Raw genomic sequence first — 23,580 nt, 5'->3', positions numbered from 1 at the left:
TAACGTTCAGCTCCCAAAGCACAGCATGTTCCCCAAACAAAGGTCGATTTGTAGCCTTCCTTTGCCCTCGGCTTATTCCCCAATCTTGCCCACCATCTTCTAAAACTCGGTGAAAAATAACTTGGGTGACTTCCCTGAGTAGCTCAGAGAGGAGTTAAGCCCAGGAGGGAGTCCAGGGGACCGTGGGATTCGTGTCACAATTAGGTCCCGTGGAGACACGTTGATCTCTGCGATCGGGTTGCAGGTTAGGACTAGAGGCAGCCACAGGCTCGGAGAGTTAGGGATTCAAACCACGAGCCATGCATGGACCGGACAGGCTGCTCAGCTCCGGGGGGCATCAAGCTTGGAAAAGATAATGACAGTTTCAAGACCTGGAGCTGAGACCCTCAAGGTTCTGGAGGAGGAAAGGGAAAAGGGAGAAGTGTGTGTGGGGTGAGAGGGGGAGAGGAGGAGAGAGGCTGGGAGGGGGGCAAGGGGTGGGAAGTGGGGAGAGGAAAGAGGAGGGGAGGAGGGGCAGGAGGAGGAGGGGGAGAAGGAGGAGGGGGAGGGGAAGGGGAGGGGAGGGGAAGGGGAGGGGAGGGGAGGAGGGAGGGGAACGGGAGAGAAAAGGAGGAGGGGAGGGGGAGGGAGATGGGGAAGAGGAAGGGGGAGGGAGAGGGAAGAGGAGGTGGAGAGAAGGGAAGGGGGCAGGAGAGGAAGAACAGGCTGACTTGTGCTCCTGAAACCGGGGCTTCCACGTTCCAATAGGAGTGTGTTCCCAGACCAGCAGGAGACCGCTGAAGCTGTGAAGCAGGAGGGGACTGTCTGCAGGACCAGCGCCTGGATGCTGCTTGTGCAGGTGACCCCTCGCCTCCCCCAGCCCATGCCCAGGCCACGTGTGCTTATCAGCTTGGCTGGAGGATCTGCTCCGTGAAAAGGGGCAGCTGGTCTTTCTCGGACTTTGCTTGGGTTTCTGGGGCAGGGAACCTAGATGTCAAGTTTAATGAGCGTCTTTCTGGCTCACCAGGAATGGAAAACATGCTTGTGGGTAAGGAGGAAACTGATCATAGCAAATAAACCCATTTTTTGAGGACAAGCCCCAGCCGTGGGACGGGCCTCTCTCCAGGTGCCGAGCCAGCCGGCTTCCTGGACCCCTGCACGGAGCTGTGACCCCAGGGATGCGGCGGGGTCTCGGCGGCTCAGACGCTTTGGATGCCCGGCCCAGCTGATGCGCTGCACTGTGGCGGCATGGTTCAGGCAGCACCGAGACTGCCTCTTCTGGGGCCTCCGACAGTGGTGCTGACATTTCATACGCATGTGGGAATATATGCACAGGAATTTAAAATGTTCTCGGTAATAAAAGAAAGCCTCAGGAACCCTGCTACTGTAAAACAGTGATGTGAGCATTGACATCACAACGATATTAAGGAAAAAGATACCAAAAGCGTCACTGCTTCCTTTCGGAGCCTTTACTAAGACCAGAAGTGAAACAGACTCCCTGTGACTTTAGCCTCCAGAGTGTAAACTTGGCCAATCTGTCAAGCAAATAACACGTGGTGACTGTGTGACTTTGGCTGGTGTCACCGGGCAGATATCAGAGAAGCACATCACTTGTTCCCAGGACGCAGGGCCTTCGGCACTTAAACCGGGACAGTCCAGGGCAAACCGGGACTTGGTGTAACACACATCCAGGCCCAACCCAGGCTACCTAATGAATTCCTGCCTGCTTGTCAAGGCTGGGATCTCCCCTCTGAGAAGGTCCGTGGCGCTGTGACCCATTCAAATGCTCTCCTGGCACTCGTGACGTGCTGTTCTCTTGTGCTCAGCTGTTCCAGGTACGTCCACGAGCTATAGCACTAGCGTTGCCCAGGAGCTTGTCAGAAATGCAGGATCCCAGCCTCAACCCTTAAATCTGCACATTTCACAAGGTCCCCAGGAGGTTGGTACAAAATTTGCGATGCCGTCCTAATTCTCCATTTGGTTTGAGAGGTGGACTTGTTTCTCCCAACCAGGGGTACAAAGAGCCCCACAGAATGAGGGTCCCCTCCTGCCATGCTGGGTACAACGTGGGCACTCGGGCACCTTAACTGCTGGGACTGCATGGGGGGCCCCAAAACGTGCTTGGGAGTCACCTCAGCCTCTCCCCTCACATCCTGTTCCCAGTTGCTTCCTAAGGAGTTTCACAGACCAAACAACACGGACATATATCGCAGCGAGTGCTGCGTATCTGGTTGAGGAGTCCGGACATTGTCACTCTTCTTGGCGATCTGCGTCCGAGCCCCCCCCCTGTGTGAAGCGAGGTTCCCCGACCCTGAGTCTTGGTGGGAGCCAGGCGATGCCAGAATTACGTTTTCCTCCGCGTCCCAAACTGTGAGTAGTGAGACCCCCCAAGAATGGCACGTCCTCGAGTGCCAACGAAGAGTGTGGGCCTGTGACCTTGGCCTTGCCCTTCAGTCACTCTCCACACTGGACCAGGCAAGGAGTCTCGCTGGAGCGGGGGGCCGTTGAGCAAGATTCCGGGGGCAGAGGAGCGATCACAGCTCCAGCCAGGAGGGCGGAGCAAGTGGAGACCCCAGACCCACAGGCGAGATGGTGGGTCTCACCCTGGGCTGGGCCACAATGAGATGTTTCTGGGTGGCAATGGAGGCCCTGAACCTGATTCTCAGATTTTCCAATTCTTTCAGCTTCCCAGTGTACTTTCAGTAAATCCCACTTCTGCTTATGCAGTCGGTTCCTTTTACGAGCCCTGACTTGCAGGGGACATGTGTTCACCTGTGAAGGTCAGGGCCTCCTTTTCTAAAGCGCCTACTGGTAACAAGGAGGCAGGAGAAACCAGGGGCTTCACGGACACTAATTAGCGCTTGAGAGTCGAATCGAAAAGTTCTATCTTCTGCTTTCCTACCACATCCTCTAAGTGTGAACAAGTCAGGGATCTGATTACCCTGGAAGACATTCAGGCCGGCCCCAGGGACCTACGGAATACTGTACACAGTGTACTCCTTCACGCAGGAAAAGAGAGAGCCATCGTTATTCCTTTTTCACTTTGGAAACGGCTGGATTTGGCACACAGAACTCAGTCGATCCATCAAAGATATGTTCCGAACACCAGCCATATGCAGACTTGGCTAAAGCCTGACCCAGTCTGCTTGGCAGACAACATGTGAACCTGGACTCCCATCCGCCCACGACTGGAATCAGTTAGGCTGATTTGTGGTCTGCTTAGAAAATGCTGAAAAACTGAATATCTTCGGAAACCTTCCATTCACCCCGCAGGGGTTCTTTTCCCCCTTCTTTTTGGGGGACGTGAGAAAGAGAAGGAAAGAAATAGTGTCCTCTAAAGGGCTTATTCATCGTGACCAGAGCTTCCTTGTTAAAAACAAAATGAAAACCTCAGAGAAAAAACGTATCCCCTACTCTCCAGGAATCAGCTGCAATGAGCTTTTCCTGTGGAACCTGCCCCCATGGGCTGGGGGGCGTCGCACTGGTAAAGCCCATAGCGGTGGGAATCCCCTCCAGGAGCAGTGAATGGCGTTGCTTCTGAGCTTGGCTTCTAGGTAATGATAACGTAATGCCCAGGGTGACAGGTTTCTCACTCGAGGACCTTAAAAAGTGGTTAGGGCAACAGAGACACTCGCAGGGGACAAAGGTGGCATCAGGAGAAATCAGGAAAGGCTACATCTTAAAAAGTATGTTTGAGGGCTTCCCTGGTGGCGCAGTGGTTGAGAATCCGCCTGCCTATGCAGGGGACACGGGTTCGTGCCCTGGTCCGAAAAAAAAAAAAAAGGATGTTTGAGGGAGGTACTAAGGGATGGGCAGAATTTGACTGGTAATGGGAGGCATGGGGAAAAAGCATATTAAGAGGGTATCCTGTGAGGAGAGGGATGGAGGTGGAGAGAGTCTTGGGGGGCAGAAACTGGTCCAGTTTAACTGAGATACAGAGTGTGTAAAGGGACATCTCGGGGGAGCAAGCGGGAAGGGCAGATCTGCATCAAGGGTCCTTCAATGCTGTGTCAAGGGGTTTCAAAGAGAGTCTCAAAGTAATGGGGATTCTCTGAAGCCTTTGGGAGGGTTGCATCAGTCAGGATGGACTCAGTGCTGCTGCTGTAATAAGCAACCACTAAACCCCGATGGCTTAAGACTGCAAGCGGGACTTGCCGTGTATGTTACATTCAGCTGCAGGCTGCACTGCACACCGTCCTTACACCGTCCTTACCCCAGGACTCAGGCCGGTGGGGTTGCTGCCGTCTGGGGCACACCGGTCACTGCGGGAGAAGGAAAAGCAAAGCTCTGGAGGGTCTCACCCCGGTGCTGAGTGTTCTGCCCAGAAGTGACACTGTCCCTTCCAACAATACTTCTGAGAAGCAGGCCTTGACCCCGTTGCTGAGAAGCAGTGACTGGAAGTGCTTTATGAGAGGTGCTGATGGTCAGGGTGTGGGCGGGTCCCAGCCGGATTCTCAGATGAGCATCTTCCGGTAGAGGGTGTAGGACTGAATGGATTTAAAGGCTAATGGGGTACAGCTGCCTTCCGAAAGGCTGTTGCAACCATCCGGGTAGAAAAGAATTACCTGCTTAAGTAGGAATGAGGAGAAGGGGACGAATGGACAAAACATTACAGAAAAGGGTTTGTAGACTGGGCCGACCATCTGGGCAAGGTGGTGAGGGGCAGAGAAGACTTGAAGACGCCCCCCATGTCCAGTCTGGAAGGCTCAGGACGGCAGTGCCAGGAGTTGGAACAGGGAATGGGGAGGGAGCACCCGTTCTCTGCGACGAAGTTTAGTTACCAATGGAGGAAAAAACGGTGCTTACCCGTTTTATTGCGCAAAACAAAAGCAAAGCAGAACCCGTTCAGTTGGCAGTCAACCCATGAGCACCTGGTCCTAGCCTTGCGCAGCGGACCCGATGATTCATCGTGAAATGCTGCTGGGAAATAAGCCGTCCACGAGGCTTATCCACAAGGCTGGGAAATCAGCCTCCTCCGCAAGCACCTTTTTTTTCTTTCTTTTCAAATGACTCAAACTTTTGCTCATTTTGACTGTTTGGAATGGAAAATGTCCTAGCTGTGTGTAGAGTGCCCGACTTGTTGCCAGCTCCGTTTAAAACAAGTGTCACATTCATCTCTATCATCCCCACGTCATTCCTGATGTTTTGGTTACGGAAGGTACTTGGACTGCATGAAGGAATTCAGCCTTTCATATGGACTCGGGGACACTCTTATGACATTGACCACGTCCTCCTTATGGTTTAAGATGTGGCCCAGCACGCGCAGTGTGTCCTGTAGACGCATGTCTGCGTTGCGGGCCCCGCCCTCCCCTGCCGGCCTCTCGGCAATCGTGTACGGTTCCTGGAGACTCTCCCTGTGGTAACATCCTTGCCCGAGTACCCAACGCCCAGCAGGCAAGGTGAGCAAAACTCTCATTTGAGTCCAGCCAGTGCACGAGTGAGAACAGAAGAACTACAATTTGGCTGAAGACTCGGGGCGTGAGATACACTGTGAGAACTAGAAGAGATAATTCCTAACTCAGAGACCAATCACACGTAATGAAATGTTCGTAAGTCTTTAATTCCCAGCACCATCGGTGCATTCTCATTGCCCATCATATTAGCCTTTGGCGCCAGTATCCCATCTCGATCGGTTTCCAGATTGTACCCTTTGTACTGTTCCTGGAATGCCCCTCCCTCATGACCCCTCCATCAGAAATTATATTTAGTCTTCAGGACACAATTCAGGTGACAGCTTCTTCGAGATGTCTTTCCAAGCTCAGGCTACAATTAGTAGCCTCCTTCTGAGTCCCTTTTCTATTTGATGGGATCTCTCCACACAGATCTTTTATTTGTTCTTCTTCTAGGAGTTTGTGGTGGTGTGTTTTTCTCCCACAAAATTATGCCTCAGAGTCAAGAGCAAGACCCCAAACCTTTCCTCGTTCTAGAAGGTGTTAGAACTCCTGCTGCTGTTAGCTGAAGTCTTCCTCTGGGAAGAGACTACGTCGTTTAGCAAAATCGTGCACAAAGTCCAACTCAGACAATGCCGCCTTGAAGAATTCTGTTCACTGTGGCTCTCTGATGCCACTGCCAGCAGGAAATTCCTCACCACATAAGCCTTGGGACGTGCTCAATGAAGCTGGAATTCCTTTGTCCTATTCATGCTATGGCAGGCCAGCATGCCATGGCATTTTGATTCTTCTCAGTAAGCTTCAAGAGGTTTTACAGTTCAAATTAATAAGCCTTCAGAATTCATTTCACTGGGACTTTACGAAGCTCGCTTTACTCTAATTCAATTGTCAATGCAAGTGACTCTCTGGCTTATTTGCTTGAGAATATGACCTACACCAAAAATTACAGGAAAGGTCAGCAAACTAGACGGGTAGCTGCACTTAAAGGTGTGTCGGACGCTGCCCTCGAAGCCTCAGCAGTAACGGCACCGATACTTTTATGGCTCCGCAGTCAGTGCGGGAAAGGTCAGCAAGCAGATCTTCTGAAAATAATCTTCAGGTGTTCTTTTCATAAATGACCGATTCAACAATATGGACTGGAAATATACCTCGATAAAAACTTTCAAGGTTCGATGTGTGTTATCTACTTAATGAATTCAAATATTTATCAAATGCTTACTACGTACCAGACACAGTTCTAGGCACTCGGGACATAGTAGTATATAAACCAGGCCAAAATGCCTGCTTCTTGGAGCCTTTTGGACGGATCACCTAAGCACTGGTAGGTCTGTTCGCAGTCCTGGAATGTGGATTTTATTGTGCTCATTTTACGATGATAGACTGAAGCTCCCGCAGAACAGGAAGCTTGATCAAGATCGAAACAGCCAATCAACAGACAGGTCTGAATACACATCAGTTCTTTTGGTTGCAAGTATTTCCTCTGCTGGATTTACATTTCCCAAAATTGTCTTCTTGAATGTTCCCCAGGGGGTAGGTGTTTCATAAAAATGAAGATTCCGTATTCCAATATATTTGGGAAATTCTTTTTGGTCACAGGTTGGGTTCTAGAAGCAGCTGCTGAGGTGCACTTTTGCACAGAAGAAGATTCTGAGGACATATGCTCTTAGGATCGACACCTGGGGAAGAGAAGGGACGGGCTGGAAGCAGGATCAGACGGGGGAGGGCAAGCGGCGGTGCAGTCTTAGGGGTGGCCTCAGATGGGGCTGCAGGGATTCTGAAGATGAGATGAGCCTGCAAAGCTGTCCTGAGTGTGGGGAAACAGCCAGGCCTTTACATCCCCAGGCCAGTCATCGTTTGGCTGTGGCCCATCCCCGGAAGGAAGCGTGACCTTGGACAAGGTAGCTCAGTTCAGCAGAGCCAATCACCAAAGGTGGCCAACAGCTGAGGGGTGCCCGCAGAGGCACTGCCAGCAGCTGGGCAGTGAGTCCTCCTCCAAAGGGACATCTGGGGGGCACAACACAGCATCCAACGGACTGTGATATCTGTAAGCACGAGATTGAAATTACTTGAATACTCACTATATTTGACATGGTTTTAGATACATCCACGCGTGCAGTCTGGACATGGAACATGGCCCAGTGTCTGGGTACACAGTCCTGAAGCTGGACAGCGGGGACTTGACTATGGGTTCCATCACTTAGTAGCTGTGAGACCTTGACTGAGTAACTTGCCCTCTCTGTGCTTCAGTCTTACGGATAGGGGTCTGTAAGATGGTGAAGAAAAATAGTTTCTGCATCGGAGGTTGTCATGAGGATTCAGTGATAGAATATGTGCTAAGTCCTTAAATTATTTATGTATTAAGTCCTTACATAGGTGCCTGGCACATAGTAAGCTCTCAAAAAATATTAGCTATTCTTTTTTTTTTTTTTTTTTTTTTTTGCGGTACGCGGGCCTCTCACTGTTGCGGCCTCTCCCGTTGCGGAGCACAGGCTCCGGACGCGCAGGCTCAGCGGCCATGGCTCACGGGCCCAGCCGCTCCGCGGCATGTGGGATCCTCCCGGACCGGGGCACGAACCCGCTTCCCCTGCATCGGCAGGCGGACTCTCAACCACGGCGCCACCAGGGAAGCCCAAATATTAGCTCTTCTCGTCCTCCTATTTCATTGATCCTCCCAGCATCGCAGTGAGTTTGGTGTGACGACCCCATCTCACCAAACAGGAAGCTGAGGCTCAAGCGGTGACTTTCCCCTTGGCGACAAGGAGCCAGGAGTCAAGGACCACTGGGTTAAGCTCTTTACACCAGGAGACCTCACGGAGGATGGGGTCAAACGCTGTAATACCTGCATCTCTAGCTTTGGTTCCAAATTTGCTTTAGAAAGAAATCCGTTCCCTGCACTGTGCCGTTCCCATCTCCTCTAAAGTTAGAATTATGTTTACGAGAACCTCCAAGTGGAGGTTCCATAAAAGTGTTAGATTTTCCTCAATAACAAAAGCATTTATTTTTCAAAAATAGCATTGCTTTGTTAGGAAGTGTGATAACAGTCATCCTTTTGGGTAGTGTCCCTGGCTACTATTCAAAGCCAAGCCCACTATCCTTTCATTGTTTTTTATTTTAGATCAGGAAAGACCTGAAATTTGGCTCTGAAAATTTCCTTAATTTGTAAGAAGAAATATTCCCCTGGAAGTCCACTTGTTAAGAGCAGAGAGGAAAAACAAAGCTCTAACAAGAAATGAACAGCCTTGAAACCACGGGGTTTTCAGAATTAAATTGCTGCATTTTCATGTCACATCCTTTCTTGGCCATTCTCTAGCTATATCTGCCAAAAGTAACAAAACTTTTTGCTCCAAGCAAAAATCTTCCTAGGTAGTGACACTGATAATACTTCCCGAAGCAGAGCCTCAGGGAGGCATCTGGGCCAAGCTTAAAGGCAGGGATGAGTTGAATCATCTCCCCGGGGAGGGAGGGTTCGTTAGAGCAGTTTCAGACAGAGGAATAGTCACCTTCTGACCTCTGAACAGAGTTCTCTGGAAATGTCCAGAATGTCTGCTTCCAGAAACATTTCTTCCTTTGTTTCATCCCCATCGAAAAGTACTTACACGATACCCGTTCACCTCTGGGGAAGCAGTAAAGTTGCAGGGAGAGAAGTCATACATATGGTCCCTATGGCCTTGGAACGCACAGTCTAAGATGCAAACATATGGAAAAAAGATACATGGACAGGAAGAGATCGTATGTCAATACACGGCCAGAAATAAATTACAGTATTTCTATCACATCTACCTAAACCTTTTCTCTTTCAGCTTCAGCTTCTCTTTATAACCGAGGGAAGGCAGGCCTTCCACTGAGCTCTAACATTCTATGAGTTGAGGATGAGTGAGCTTGGAAATTGGTGCAAGCTATGTAAACCCCAGTATAGCCAGCCTTGCAGATAAAGGAAATCTACAACCTTCATAGATTATGGAAAAGACAAGCCTGCCTAAACTGTCAGAACGATGGGGAAAGAGATGGCTTCTGAACCTGAAGCAAGAAGCAACCCAAAAGCCCACGGACAGTTGGATGGATAAACAAAGCATGGCCTATCCATAAGATGGAATATTATTCAGCCCTAAAGAGGAAGTAAATTCTGACACACGCTGCGGCATGAATAAACCTGGAGGACATTATGCTAAGTGAAATAAGCCCGTCACAAAAGTCCAAATATTGTATGATACCACTTATATGAGGCACCTAGGGTAGTCAAATTCACAAACACAGAAAGTAGGATGGTGGGTGTCAGTGGCTGGGATGGGGGGTGGTAAGAGTTGTTGTTTAACGGGTCCAGAACGTCTGCCTGGGATGATGAAAAAGCTCTGCCGATGGATGGCAGTGATGGTTGCACAACATTGTGAACATACTTGATGTCATGGAGTTGTGCACTTAAAATGGTCAGCACGGTTATTTCGTTATGTATATTTTACCGCGAAAAAGAAGAGTTCCCCCATACAAACATCAAATTTTTTATTTTATTTAAAATAAAATAAAATATTTTTTAAATTATTTATTAAAAAATTATTTAAAATAAAATATTTTATTTTAATAAAATATTAAAAACAGTTTCAATAATCCTTACAAAACCCCACACAATTAAATCTCCTTCATCTGTTCGTTCAGTTCTCTTTAACTAATTCTTGTACCACTGGCTCATGGGTCAGCGAGCTGCTTTTGCAGAGTTATTTGCTTTTGGACTGGAGAGAGCTGAGAAACGTGACTCTTGTCTGATACAAGCTGTCAGAGTTGTGTAAGTGATGCCACCTTGATTAAACTCCCAAACCTGTACGCATGAGTGTATTTTGTCAATAATCAATAGTTTAGTGCACCTGCTATAAGCCTTTCCACTAATGCTCTGAGACTATCCTTGGTTAAAGATCCAATTGCTAACCTGGATATTATAGAAAATTCCGGCAAATACGAGGGGAAAGCAAAAACCACCTGTTGAGAAAAACTCTGAATAGGGACGGTTAATTTATTACAGTTACTAAGTGTAATAACCTCACTGGTCCACAAGGCTCTGGTTCATGGCTACCTTCAGGGGAGGGATGTATTACAGGCAGTGAGAGCGCTGGCAGACCTGTAGGAGTTCCTGTCAAACGTAAAATCTCTGAAATATATTTATACTAATAACATACTACCTGTGAAAAATTAACTTGGGCAACCTGAGTTCTCTTTTCACTTGACTGTCTTCCTGTGTAGCTCTTGTTAGTGTTGACCTATTTACCAAATAGACAACGTACAGACAAACCCAATCATTTCTATCATCCCTCTGTATATAATATGAAAGAATGAATCTTTGTAACTGCCCAGGGACCTTCTGGGAAATAACATATGTAGTTTAGGTGTAAAATCTATTTTGAAATTTAAAAATATTAAATAGTGCGGGGGGCAAAATTTAAATTTTCATTTAAGTTTTAAAGTTATTAGAGGGGATTTTGAAAGGATCATAGTTACCTAGGAAAAATGTGATTTTAGCTTGACTACTTATGCATCAAAATGACAATATGATATTTCGAAATACACTGAGAAGATAACACAGCTGTTAGGTAGGGATCTTAGTTCTTTCAGATGTGAGGAACTTTGAAATTTTAAAAGTAATCAAGATAAAAGTCAGCACAGAGCACGAAAAGTTACTCCTAACATATGGCATCTCGCCTGCCTAGGAAAATTATGATCAAGGTAAAGAAAGGTCTTTTGCTACTGCTTATTACGAGCAGATAAAATATTCTAAGACCTATAGTCATTTTAACAGAAAGGAAACCAAATTCTAATTTTACATGGGTCTGTTACCAGGAAGGGAGTCACAGGACTTTTAATAAAATTATCTTATGGATAAACCCATGAGAACTGAGTAGAGTTTGGCAAATGCAGACACACTCTTACACGTTTTTAGATTTGTTATTTCCAGGTATTATAATCCAAGGCCAATCAACCACCTCCACCCACACCTTCCACAGGTGCTGCAGCCGCTAGCATTCTACCTTCACTGAAGTCCCCCACCTTCTGGCGCCACCTGACACTTTAATACAAAGCTATCCTCTTTCTCTCTTGAAAAGCAAAACCACATTTTATTACTTGGCACATACAGTTGTGTTTCTTTGCCATTATTATTCCTCATACAGTCTCAGATAAACATATTATATTGATTATATATTCCTATAAAGTATAACTTGAACCAGAGAGAAAACTTAAAGGTAAGTAATTGAAAATTCTCCGTCCTACACAAGTATTTCAGCAGATTCGCAAATCTCACAAACACACGTACTACGATCCCCTACGGCTACCTACATCCTTACACATTTTTATAAAATGGCAGAAAATGAACGTGTTTGATAAGTAAAACCCAAAGGAACAGCTTATATATATTGTTATACATAACAATAACAAGCAAAGATATGAATACATATATGTGTATGTACAAACATGCACACAAATACATACAGAACTGATTATATAATTTGCAGAACTCAGTCCAAAATGAAAATACAGGCTCCTCGTTAAAAAAATGTATATATATATATCTATATAGAAATTATGTAGAGATATATACATACATATCTGATAAAATAACAATTTTTAATGGTGACATTCCAGGCATGACCTCAGTTGCACAATTACTTTGCCTAATTTATCCTGGTTAAAAGGAGGCCGTCTATTCTAAATTATAGTGTTTCAACAGTCTATCTTATTTAAAAAGTTGTTCAGGCATCCAAAAACTGTCCATTAATTACCTTGATTTAATGTAATTCAAGGTTTTAGGTTAACTAAGAATTTTGAGACTTATATTTAAGCTGATACACTATAGAATATAGTAAAAGTTGATATAAAAATTGTCAGAACGAGAATTCAAATTAGTTGAACATGTAATTTTATACTTTTCTTAATTTAAACATTACATAGAAGTAATGTTAGTTTACCTGACCAGGAAACAAGTAAAAAAAAACAACAACAAAAAAAACCTCAGGAAGTTTACATTATAAGTAGTCTCTTCATGAGAAAACAAATCCAAATCTTTAAGTAAAATGTATCCTTGTATTATAGTCCACGCTTATAAAATCGAGGAAAAGTCATGCAGCTGGTTTTTAAACCAAAATTATTAAACCAGTTTGATTTATTTAACAATTCACCTTGCTTATGTGAACTGAGATTCTTAATTAAAAGATTCCTAACTAGCAGTTTCTGTAAGAGGGCCTTTTTTTTTTCCTTAAAAGACCAGCACATCTAAAGTACTAGAAGTTCAGTTTCTTTATTTTCTAGAAATTCAGGAAATATTAGATACAGGTAAGTGTTTACAATTCTCTATAAACCAATCTGAATAGAACTTCTTTTAGAAAATACATCATCAAATTTATATCTTCACATTTATTAATATTCTCCGGAATATATTTCACACGGAAACAACGAGAAACAGAGGTTGTTCTCAATGACAGATGTACAGACCCACCGAGAACTTGCAGTTGTAGTTCTATACGCTGAGCTGCAGGTCAAAGGTAATCACAGAAATAGTGAAACTCACCCATCCAGTTCTCAAAGAGCCATTCTCCGTTCCAGTGGGCGTGAAATATTTTCTTAATTGATTTGATTCCTAATAGATAAACAAACAACAAAAAATTAACAAACTAGATTCTCCCATCATCCACCCAGCCCAACAGACCATAATGGGTCACCAAGAGATCAGCCCATCAAGGCAGATTTCCAATCCCTGCTTTCACCAAGGAGGCTTAACTTAGCAGCTGTGCACAGAACAAATACACAGGGTGCTCTCTCCCCGTGCAGTGGAGACCAGCCTAGTGGTCAGACACCCACCGGTCTTGAAGACAGTGTGGCCCAGACCCAGAGTTTCCTGACATATGAGAAGAACGTCAAGGCCAACTAGTGACCCAAGATAAAAACTGGTTTCACTGGAACGGGCAGTGGAAAGAGACTGTTACACAGACCAGAAACAAAAGCAGAAACATAGGGCTTCCCTGGTGGCGCAGTGGTTAAGAATCCGCCTGCCAATGCAGGGGACACGGGTTCAAGCCCTGGTCTGGGAAGATCCCACATGCTGCGGAGCAGCTAAGCCCATACGCCACAACTGCTGAGCCTGTGCTCTAGAGCCCGTGTGCCACAGCTACTGAAGTCCATGTGCCTAGAGCCCATGCTCCGCAACAAGAGAAGCCACCGCAATGAGAAGACTGTGCACTGCAACAAAGAGTAGCCCCTGCTCACCGCAACTAGAGAAAGCCCGTGCACAGCAACAAAAGACGTAACACAGCCTAAATAAATAAATAAATAATAAAATAAATAAATTAAAAAAAAAAAGCAGAAACATAGAATCAGAATTTGAAACATTGAAACCAAAAATCCAAGAAACCCCAGAAAACCAGAGAGTCACCAGAGACGGCGTTCGCTCGCTCCTAGAGACTGACTTTGGGACCCAGGAAAGCGCATGCCTGGGACCAAGCAGAACATGGGACTCTTCTGGGGGTGACACAGTTTAATGGGCTTCAACAAGGAAGCCCATGGGGGCCTTTCTATGAAACAATCTCTAAAAGTGCCAAATTTCCCAAATGTTAAAAACACAAATGCATAAAAACAGAATAAACCTGTGTCAAAGATTTATTTAACTCGTTAATGAGGAAACAAACAGATGAGCTGATTTAAAGAGCGTTTGAAGTACAGTATTTACAGCCACTGAAGAAAGCGTGTGGAATTAGACACCAGGTTAGAGTTTTCTAAATTGGTTTACGTCCATGTAGCCATACCGCTTGGGGTTGACTTTTCTATCCGACAGAAATAATTTGCATCGCTATCTGGCATAAATCTCCAAGTAACTTCCGTGAATTTGGGTCCTGATCTGTAGCAAATGGTTAGCCCAGCAAAGGATGGGTTTTGAACCACCCTTGGAAGGGCCTTTGGGTCAGGCTCCAGCATGACACCGCAAGGACGCGCATCTCTACTTTGCCTTAGGTTCACCTTGTGGATCACTTTGCGTTTCCAGGCAGGCAGGTGGTACAATTAGAAGGGGATCTGGGGCAGTGAGCCTGGTATGGGACGCAAGGCGGCTGAGAAGGTACAGACACGGTAGCGGTGCCCTCATAAGGGAGTTCCCGCTGGAAGGGGGTCTGCACGGTTTCCTGGAGGAGACGTTGGGCCGTCAGGGCTGACGAGGAGGCTGTGTGCTGACCCGGGAGCCCATGGGTGCAGAGCTCCCCAGGCAGGACACTCGGAATCACCAGCAAGACCTTTCCTTCTGTGGCCTGAGGAGTGGGTGCGGGTCGACATCAAGTGGACTGGGTGTTCTAGAAGATGCGTTCACGACACCTTGCCCCATCGCTCACGGTGACGGGAGGCCAAACTGTTGCCGCCTTGGCCGTGACCCACGAGCCTTCCCTGGCCGGGAGTGCAGCCCGCGAGGCTCTCGCATTGCACGCTGAGCCCGCTTCCTGGTTCTGTTCCTCCCTTCTGCGCCCCCCCCCATACGCGGTACCAACCACCGCTACAGTTCAAGCCCGCCAGCACGGTGCCCAGGAGGGGCTCCCTGGGGCGTCCACTCCATCGCCCCCACCGTGCCTCCGCCTGCCTGTCTCACTCGTTCTGTCTCATCTCAGCCCACAGTCCTGGCCTCGCTGGCCCTCTGCTCACACGTTGCTCTCTCTCTCCTCCCGAGCGCGCTCAGCTGTCTCCCCACCCCCGGCAGTTCTTGGCCCTGGGTCCCTCCCCTCCAACTGAGCCCCTCTCGGTGCAATCCCACCCCCGCCGGGCTGTTTCCCACTGTCCCCAAGGGCTCTGCTTTCAGCCCCTCTGTGTTCCTAACCTTCCTCCTGTAAGCCTCGAGGCTTGCGCCTAGCTCTGCCCTGTGACCGCATCCCTCGCTCAGAGCATCTGAACGTGCACCAGGTGGCCTGTGGATCAGGCCTATTGCTCCCTGGGGGTGATTCGCGACTTTGGATCATCTCCAGGTGGTCTTTACAGCCACAGCTTTCCCAGGTTGGCCTCGAGATCCACCCATGGCCCAAGGCTGGGGTGGGGTTACATGTGGACCCCTCCCTGTGCCCCGGTCCACCTGCAGCTCAGGGCCCTGGGGCTGAACACCTGGAATCAGCCCGTCCCCTTCGGGTCTCAGAACCCCAGAACAAGCCTATAAGACAGCTTGAAAATGGATCCAGGCTTCTTCACTCCGCCTTTCCAATTCGGGGAGAAGCCTGCTATATAATTAGGGCAGATGTCTGTGTCTTTCCTCCAAAGCTAGAAAACCCTGCACAGGCCGGAGCCCTGTTCACTTCTTCTTCTGGCTTAGCAGGGACCAAAGAGGTAAATGTGAGGGAAAAGAGCTGTCTTTCTGGCCCCGCACCCTGGCCATCCCCAACTTTTAGGGGAACCTCTACAGACACAATCTCCTACCACCTCTGTGCCTTTGGCTCTGGGCAACATGGCAGCTGAAGGACCCGGGCAGCCTTTCCTCTTATCCTTCCCAAAGGGATCCCGGGGCCCTGGCCCCCTCCTGCGGGTTGTCCCCCAAGAAGGGCAGCCAGAGGGCCACAGGACTGCTGGCTCCTCCCGAAGAAAGGACCAGAAGCTTCGAGCCCAGCGCTTGAGTCCAAGCTCCAGCATCTATTGCTTAAGTGAAAGTCAGCAACGTACTCAACTTATTTCCCCCCAAGAGTGAATAACGTTAAGGACCGTCATCCGTCTCTCAGAGTTTTTCTGTGGATCCGAGGAGATTAAATAACCTTGCAAACAATAAAGCTTCAGATAAACGCTAGCATCACCCCTCATGGTAATAAATAGAGCAAATAATCATAGTCATATTTCAGGGGTATCACTAACACCCCTCATCCTAATAACACCCATCCTGGGAACACCTGTCATCCTAGTAGATCTTCTGCAGCAGGTTCTCAGTCTCCCCGCGGGCTCCCTTTCCTTGACCTCACAGAGTGGGACCCTGTTTCCCCCATATCTCTTGCCCAAGCAAGACATGCATTACTGCCTGAGGGTTTTTTTATTTTTTACCCTCTCTACCCCACCTTTTCCCAAAGGTTCCCCTACAGACTCCTGCCTTCGACTGCAGGGCAGAGTTCTGACCATCGAGGCTCAATGAGTGTTCTGCACACCCCACGTCGTCCCTCCATCCAGCCGAAGCCACACAGGGCCACCCTCCCGCTCAGTCAGTCCCGTCTTCAGCCTCAGCTGGGTTTCGATTCAGTTCCAGTGTCGCCTGTGGCATGTCCGTGGTGTGACCCGAACAAGGGTGCCGTGACCAGCACACTTGGGAAATGCCGGCAGAGCGAACGTTGTTTTGTTTTGCTTATTCAGCTGTAAGCCTTTTCAGACGTTAATACGCTACACACACGACAGACGTCCCAGCAGGCGATGGCGTCTGCCACTCCCCAAACCCACTTGACCCTCTTTCCCGGCACAGTGGCTCTTTGCGTCAGTGTCCCGTGGAACACTCTCCTTCACCCATCACTTGGGCTCGGCACACAGTGACGCCCTCCCTCATCCAGCCTGTGGACAGAGGTTAGCCCCACCTGAAGCCTGTGCTGTCGACAGCACCTCCATCCCCACGTCCAGACCCCGCCCCACATCGTACCAATTTCTACCAGACGAAATCCGACCCTGCACGAGGTTTCCTTCCACGCACTGACTTGTGGCTCGAAGCCCTGTCAGCTCATAGGCGGAGGCAGAGACCTTCATCCTTCCGTCTCTCACAGTGGAAAGCACTTGGTCCAGGCACCATCTCAAGGAAGAGCAGGAAGGGGCCTGCTTGTCCAAACTCAGCAGCGGAGCCAAGGGTGAGGGGCTGGAAGCCGAGGGACGACAGCTGGATGACGTCTGCAAGCCCCTTCAGCACCACCTTCTCTGGAGAGAGAAATTCCCACGTGCCAGGAAGCCCAGGCCTAAGGGCTCCTTGGGGGCCCTGGACACGACCCAGAAGAACCCCTCTCCTCGACGGACAGGGAGAGGCTTATCATCCCACTGCGGGCAAAGCAGGAACGCGCTTGTCTCGTAGGCACAGGAAGGGAATTGACCCTCACCTCCAAGCCCAGTCTGGGAATTTCACTCTCACCTGGGGATCTGGGTTTTTTCCTTCAGTTTAATTCTTCACTTCCGCATCCATTCAGCCATGAGCTGGCTCTGTGCCAGGCCCCGGGAGAGGCAAGGGTGCAAGAAACTTGTCCCCTGGGGAGCATGATGTGCGCTTGGAGGACATGGGACGCACGCCTTCTTGGCTTTATCTTCTGTAACAGAGATTCTAGGAGCTGCCTTAGTTGCTGGGGGGAACCAAAGCCTGTTCAGGCCACCAAGGGCCACTGTCGCCATGTTCCGTGACTCCACAACCAGAGGGTAAGTTTGCGGTGAGTAACCTAACTGCCCTTTGCTGATAACCATGGCAGGGGACAGAGATAATGTACTGTGAAGTTAGAAGCGCCTAAGCTTGAGTCTCTGCCATGTACAAGTCCCTTCCAAGGCCCTGCCCCTGCTTTTGCACTGACGATGTGGTACTATCTCCCTTATTTCTGAATTGAATAAGCATTGGTCCCACAAATCCTGGACCTACCCTGAGTGGGTGAGAGGCACATGCCTCTCCGTTTATGTCCCATTCCTTGAAAACTTGCAGGACCAGAAGGTGCTCCTGAACTTGACAGAAATAAGCTGGTCCTGAACTTGACGTAACGCGATAGGCGTTTTTATGTCCAGCTCTCAGGCTTGGTGCATTTGCAGAGAAGACCGTTTCCTGGGCGATACTGGAGTTACTGGATCTGAATCTCTGAGACGCCCTAGGACCGCCATGTGCTCTGTAGGACATCTGAAAACCCTGCTGCTGGTGGCCTTGACGATGCCCAGAGCCCACCTGGCCAGTGAGCCAAGCCAGGGGACAGGCCGCTCTCTTCCCACCCAACCTCATTTTCAGGAAAAATCTAGTGAACATTTCAAACATTACGAGTCCTCCAGCCTTCCCAGCTTGTCACTATCCGGTATATTTCCCCCTCAACTTTTTTTCTTGATGTCAGTGCAACTCATCACGGGGCCTCCACATGGAGGCAAGTAATAGACAGAGACATAAGTAATGAGCTGTCTTCCCAGTGCCGGGGCTTCCCAGCCAAGTAGCAGGAGTGTCGCACCAGCCTGGGGCTCCTGTCCTTCTGCCAGGACATTCCCACCAGCGTCAGCTTCCTGGGGTTCAGCCCCGCTTAGTGACCTGAAACTTCAGAGCGAAATGCTTCCTCGTCTCAAGAATGTCAGAACCCTCTAGGTTCCCTTTAAATGTCTCTAGAACCTCATTCCCTGTTTACTGCTTCTTAGATGAAACACAATCCCCCATCCACGTGAAGCGTACTGGACAAGAAAATCCGACTGAAGGCTTCATGGCTGTCATTCATTTGTGCTTCGTCCCATCCCCTTGGGAATAAAAAGGGGCATCTGTTATTGCTCGACAGAACAGCCTCACCAAGAGCAGGGGACGTGCTTTGTGGGTGGAAGAACGGGCCAGGGCGGAGTGGCTGCCCTACAAAATAGGAGGGAGCCCCAGTAATAAGGCCGCCTTTGAAAAAGGACCCCCGGGGCTGGGCCATTCGGTGGGAAACAGATGTGCCTGTGGCCTGAGGAAGGGATCTGCGTCTCTCCCCGGCCCCCGCACAGTCCAGCTGCGTGATTCCATCACAGAGCCAGAGCCTCGGGCTTGCTGGGAATAGAGTTGCTTTTTCAGCTTTCAGGTACAGTGGGCGATCAGAAATTCCCCGTGCTTGCAATGCTAAGTGTTCCCAATTAAAACATCAAGTCTAAACGGGGAGCACAAAAGGGACCTTGGATCTAGTCCCTGAGGGAACAGTTTAGGAGAAACTCTTTAAAAGGTGTCATCCTCTGCCTGAGGAAAAGGAAGTGATTATTTTCACTTTTTACCATTAGAGTCCTCGCTCTACAGAAAAGTGAAAAGGTTTCATGCAGGACTTCTCCCCTCACCCATCTGCCTCCCAGCCCCTCCTTAGCTGGGCGGACAGTTACACAGGGCCCTCGCCCACCCTCAGGCCACTGAGAGGTGCTGGCTTCCCCCCAAGCCTGACCTTCTACACCATGAGCCCCAGGGTCGCCACACAGGCCGGCCAATGCTCATCCCTCCTGGCAGCTGGGTCCACATCGGAAAGGCTTCATTCTGATTCGTGTTGTCTTTACGATAGATTGTTTTGATAAGAATGTTGACTTTCTCCTGATTTTGAGATGGAGCCACGGCCATGATCCCGTCCCAAATCCCTTAGACAATCTTCGTGCTGACTCAGTTCAAGCCTGACCTGGCGTGCAGGTCTGGTTGATGGAGGCCAGCTAGCTGGTTTAATGCTCACAGCCGACCTCTATCAGAGCAGGAGGTGCCCTGAGCCCGGAGAGGGGCCAACATCTAAGCCAAGTCTCTCCCACTCTTGAGGCAAAGCTCTAACCACTGCCCAGTACTGCCGCCTGCTCAGCTATCCCCATCTCCCAGCCCGGCAGAGGGAAGAGCGTTACCGGGAGACAACCGTAAAGCGTTAGTGCTGGCAGTGACCTCTGTGCTCCCAGACCAACGCCATCCTCATTATACAACCGGAAAGAGTGAGCACCAAATGGGCTCGTTCAAGGTCAGCCAACTTATTGACGGAAGACAGAAAGACAATGTGGAAATCAGACAATTTTGTCCTTTTTGTGATGGCTATGGGCAAAGATTTTATGAGGAAGATGCTGGAAACCAGGACTAAAACTTGGGACTGAGATCTGTCCGTGGATTGAATTTCTCCTTGCTTCTCCCTTCACCCACATGGTGGGAACACTGAGAGCTGTGTCTGAGCTTCCCCTAAAAATACGGGATTCCTGCACAGAAGGCGACTAAGGTGGGATGCTTCTGTCATTTAGGCTGGTGGCCCTTCATATATTGTCACCTGTCACCCTCCTTTACCTGTCCCACCTGTGACAGCTCAGGTGAAGTAGGCCCATCTTAACTTGAGGCTCAGATGGTAATTCCTGATATCTGGCCTCATCACTGATATCTGGGTTACCCCAGAGCATGGGGTAAGTGTGGCCAGAAATCAAAGCCATGTGGTGTGACCAGGAGAAGCCTGGACGTTCCCCTGTCCCCTTTCTGATGTCCTCTGATGGGGCCCTCGGGCCTGTCTTCTGCAAAGCTGACACCTCACAGCGGGGCTGCCTGGAGGGAAAGATGCTCCTTCTCTGCTCAGAGGAGAAACGCACTGCGTCTACCAGCAGGTTGAGTCCCCTTCCTAACCTTGGGCACAGCGTCTGGGGAAGAATCCAGCCCCTCTCCTCCCTCTTCTCACCTCAGGCTGTTCAAGCCCAAGTCCATCCTATCCTTTGCTCCTGGACCCTCTGCTGGTAGAACACCCATGGCGTGTGTCCCCTTCCACCTCCTGCAGCCCTCTCTGAACTGCTCTGGCGTTCAGTCTGAGCTAGCCAGAAACTTTGTTTTGTTCATTTTATTGATTTTGTTGTTGTTATTTTATTTTCTCTATGGCAGCTCCCATCACCCCTCCTAATTTGGAGCTCCTTGAAGACCAGAACCCGGCACATCTCATGCCTGTCATGTCTCATCCCTGGCACAGGCCAGAGGAGTCCTTGGGGGCCGTCCATCAATGACAACAAAGCCATCTGTGCCATGGTTCCTGTGTCTTGAAAGAGGAAGCCGGCTACACAGGTTTATAATGAGTCTGTCTGTCACTAGAACGTTGGCACTTTCGGGGCAAAGAATGCTTTTTATAGATGCAGATGTACTGCTTGGGGGCTGACAAATGAGGACCTGGCCAAGTGCGGAACAGGAAATGCTTCTTCTCTGCCTCAACTGCGTGTCTTGAAATTGTTCTTGTCACTCCTGCCTGTGGGGAGGGGAAGGGCCTCTACTGCCTGTTCAGAATCTTCTCCCAATGGCTTCTGACTAGAACATGTAGGCCGAGAGAGCCTGGAGCAGCAGGTCTGTCGGGCAGGGCTCTGGTTCCTTTGATGAACAGTGAGGTGAATCTCCAATCTGCCAGCATTTCTCGAGAAGACATTTCATAAAAAGCCCCATTTGGGAAGGAATGCTGGCTGGAATCAAGCCACTTCTGAAAACACAGGCAGCTGCACAAAATCCCTGAGCAGTCCTGTCCTGAGACCCAGGAGGACGTCAGGCTAGGGCGGGAGGTGCTGCAGGAAGGGGGGTGGGCGGGGCATGAGGTGGCCTCGGGCAGAGAAGGAGTGAAGGAATCGGGGATGCTCCCCCTTCAGTGGACCAAGTCACTGAGGCTTGTCGGTCTGCAATGAGCTCAGCACAATGTTAGGTGACACTTGGAACCACTAATCTACTGACGGCTGCAGAATGAGCATTTAAGAGGCAGGGTTCCTTCAAGAATTCACACGGGGAGAGACAGTTATGACCAGGTGTGGTCAGGAAGGCTGAGGGAATTTGTGTGAAGTTTACAAGGATAGAAAACTAAGTACAGGTGTGTGTGTGTGTGTGTGTGTGTGTGTGTGTGTGTGTGTGTGTATGGGGGGTGCATCCCAGGACCAGGGCATGGCACGAAATGCACAAGAGAAAATAAACACCCTGTGTTCGGGGGTATCGGTGCTGTAAGAAGGTTTCACCAGCTGCAGACACCAGCTAGTAGCAGAGAGGACTCAAAGAACAGAATGTTTTCCATTGTGGAGCCTTGAATGCCAAGCAAGGGAGTTTTCTTTTTCTCCAGCAAACCAGGGAGAACCACGGGCGGCTTTGGCACATGGATGGAACGACAAGATGGGAGTTCTGTCGAGCTGACCTGGATGGGGGGCCAGAGTCCGAGGGCAGAGGGTTAGGGGGCGGCTGCCACGCTCCACGCAGGATGCTGGGACCACACCGCACTGCTGGCCAAGAGAACGCCCGGCAGGGGGCAGAGAGCGGGTGTTTTGGAGGGAGAATCAGTCTCACAGTGGCCCTTCCTGCCTGGGCAATGTGTTCGTTCCCTTGCCCAGCTAGCTACACCACCACCACTGAATGAATTGTAAGAAGAAGAGTTTTGACAAAGCGTCGCTTTGGTCCTGCTACTCTTCCACCCAAATCTCATCAGCTTCCCCAGTGCTAAACATAGAAAGCTCAAACTTCTCAGCTCGCCTTCAAGGCCCACACCGGTGATTTTCTCACTTTTTTATATAAAGCAGCAAGACTCTTCCTTCAAAGGTGATCTTAGAAAACCAAGAGGTAAAACAAAAGCAGAGCAGCTTGGCTCAGATCTGCACACGTCTAGCACATTCTCCCCCTTTAGTCAGCCCACACCTGCCTAATCCTTCAGCCACCCTACCCGTCCCTGTCCCCACCCACAGAGTCTCTGAGACCCTCCAAGAAAACCCCAGGACCTTGAGGAGCTCGGCTGGAGCCCACCTCCCTACTGAGTCTGCTCGGTTCTGCCTTTTCTCCAGCCGCGTTTCATGCCCGTCGGAGTTCTCGACCTTCTGCCCTGAACGTACCTTGGACCTTGACAGCTGCTGCAGTTGCTCGCCCACACCCTAACATGATGTCCTTCCTCACAGCATTGCACTTGCTTCCAAACCTCACCAGGCCCAACTTGTGCCTCTCCCCTGCCACCATCATCACCACCATCATCACCACCTTCATCATCACTGTCATCCTCATCACCATCATCATCACCATCATCAACAACATCACCGCCTTCATCATCACCATCATCACCATCGCCATCATCATCACCACCATCATCACCACCTTCATCATCACTGTCATCCTCATCCTCACCATCATCCTCATCATCACCATCATCATTGCCATCATCAACAACATCACCACCTTCATCATCACCATCATCATCACCATCATCATCGCCATCATCAACAACATCATCGCCTTCATCATCACCACCATCATCACCACCTTCATCATCACTGTCATCCTCATCCTCACCATCATCCTCATCATCACCATCATCATCGCCATCATCAACAACATCACCACCTTCATCATCACCATCATCATCACCATCGCCATCATCATCACCACCATCATCACCACCTTCGTCATCACTGTCATCCTCATCATCACCATTGCCATCATCAACAACATCACCGCCTTCATCATCACCATCACCGTCGTCATCATCACTATCATCACCACCATCATCATCACCAGCATCACGTCACCATCATCACCATCATCATCATCATCATCATAACCACCAACATCACCATCATC

The 23,580-nt window shown here is 49.3% G+C and overlaps 1 pseudogene; it reads right to left on the bottom strand.

The window, feature by feature from the left end:
• LOC132528873 (large ribosomal subunit protein eL15-like) overlaps positions 1 to 5,263 on the bottom strand; it is a 33,803-nt pseudogene extending 28,540 nt beyond the window's left edge.
• Positions 5,264 to 23,580: the final 18,317 nt, after the last annotated feature.

The sequence above is a fragment of the Lagenorhynchus albirostris genome, chromosome 1 (genome assembly GCF_949774975.1).
Source record: "Lagenorhynchus albirostris chromosome 1, mLagAlb1.1, whole genome shotgun sequence".
In the NCBI taxonomy this organism is placed as follows: domain Eukaryota; kingdom Metazoa; phylum Chordata; class Mammalia; order Artiodactyla; family Delphinidae; genus Lagenorhynchus; species Lagenorhynchus albirostris.
The sequence above is the reverse complement of the archived record's forward strand: the minus strand, read 5'-3'. Positions and strand labels throughout refer to the sequence as shown.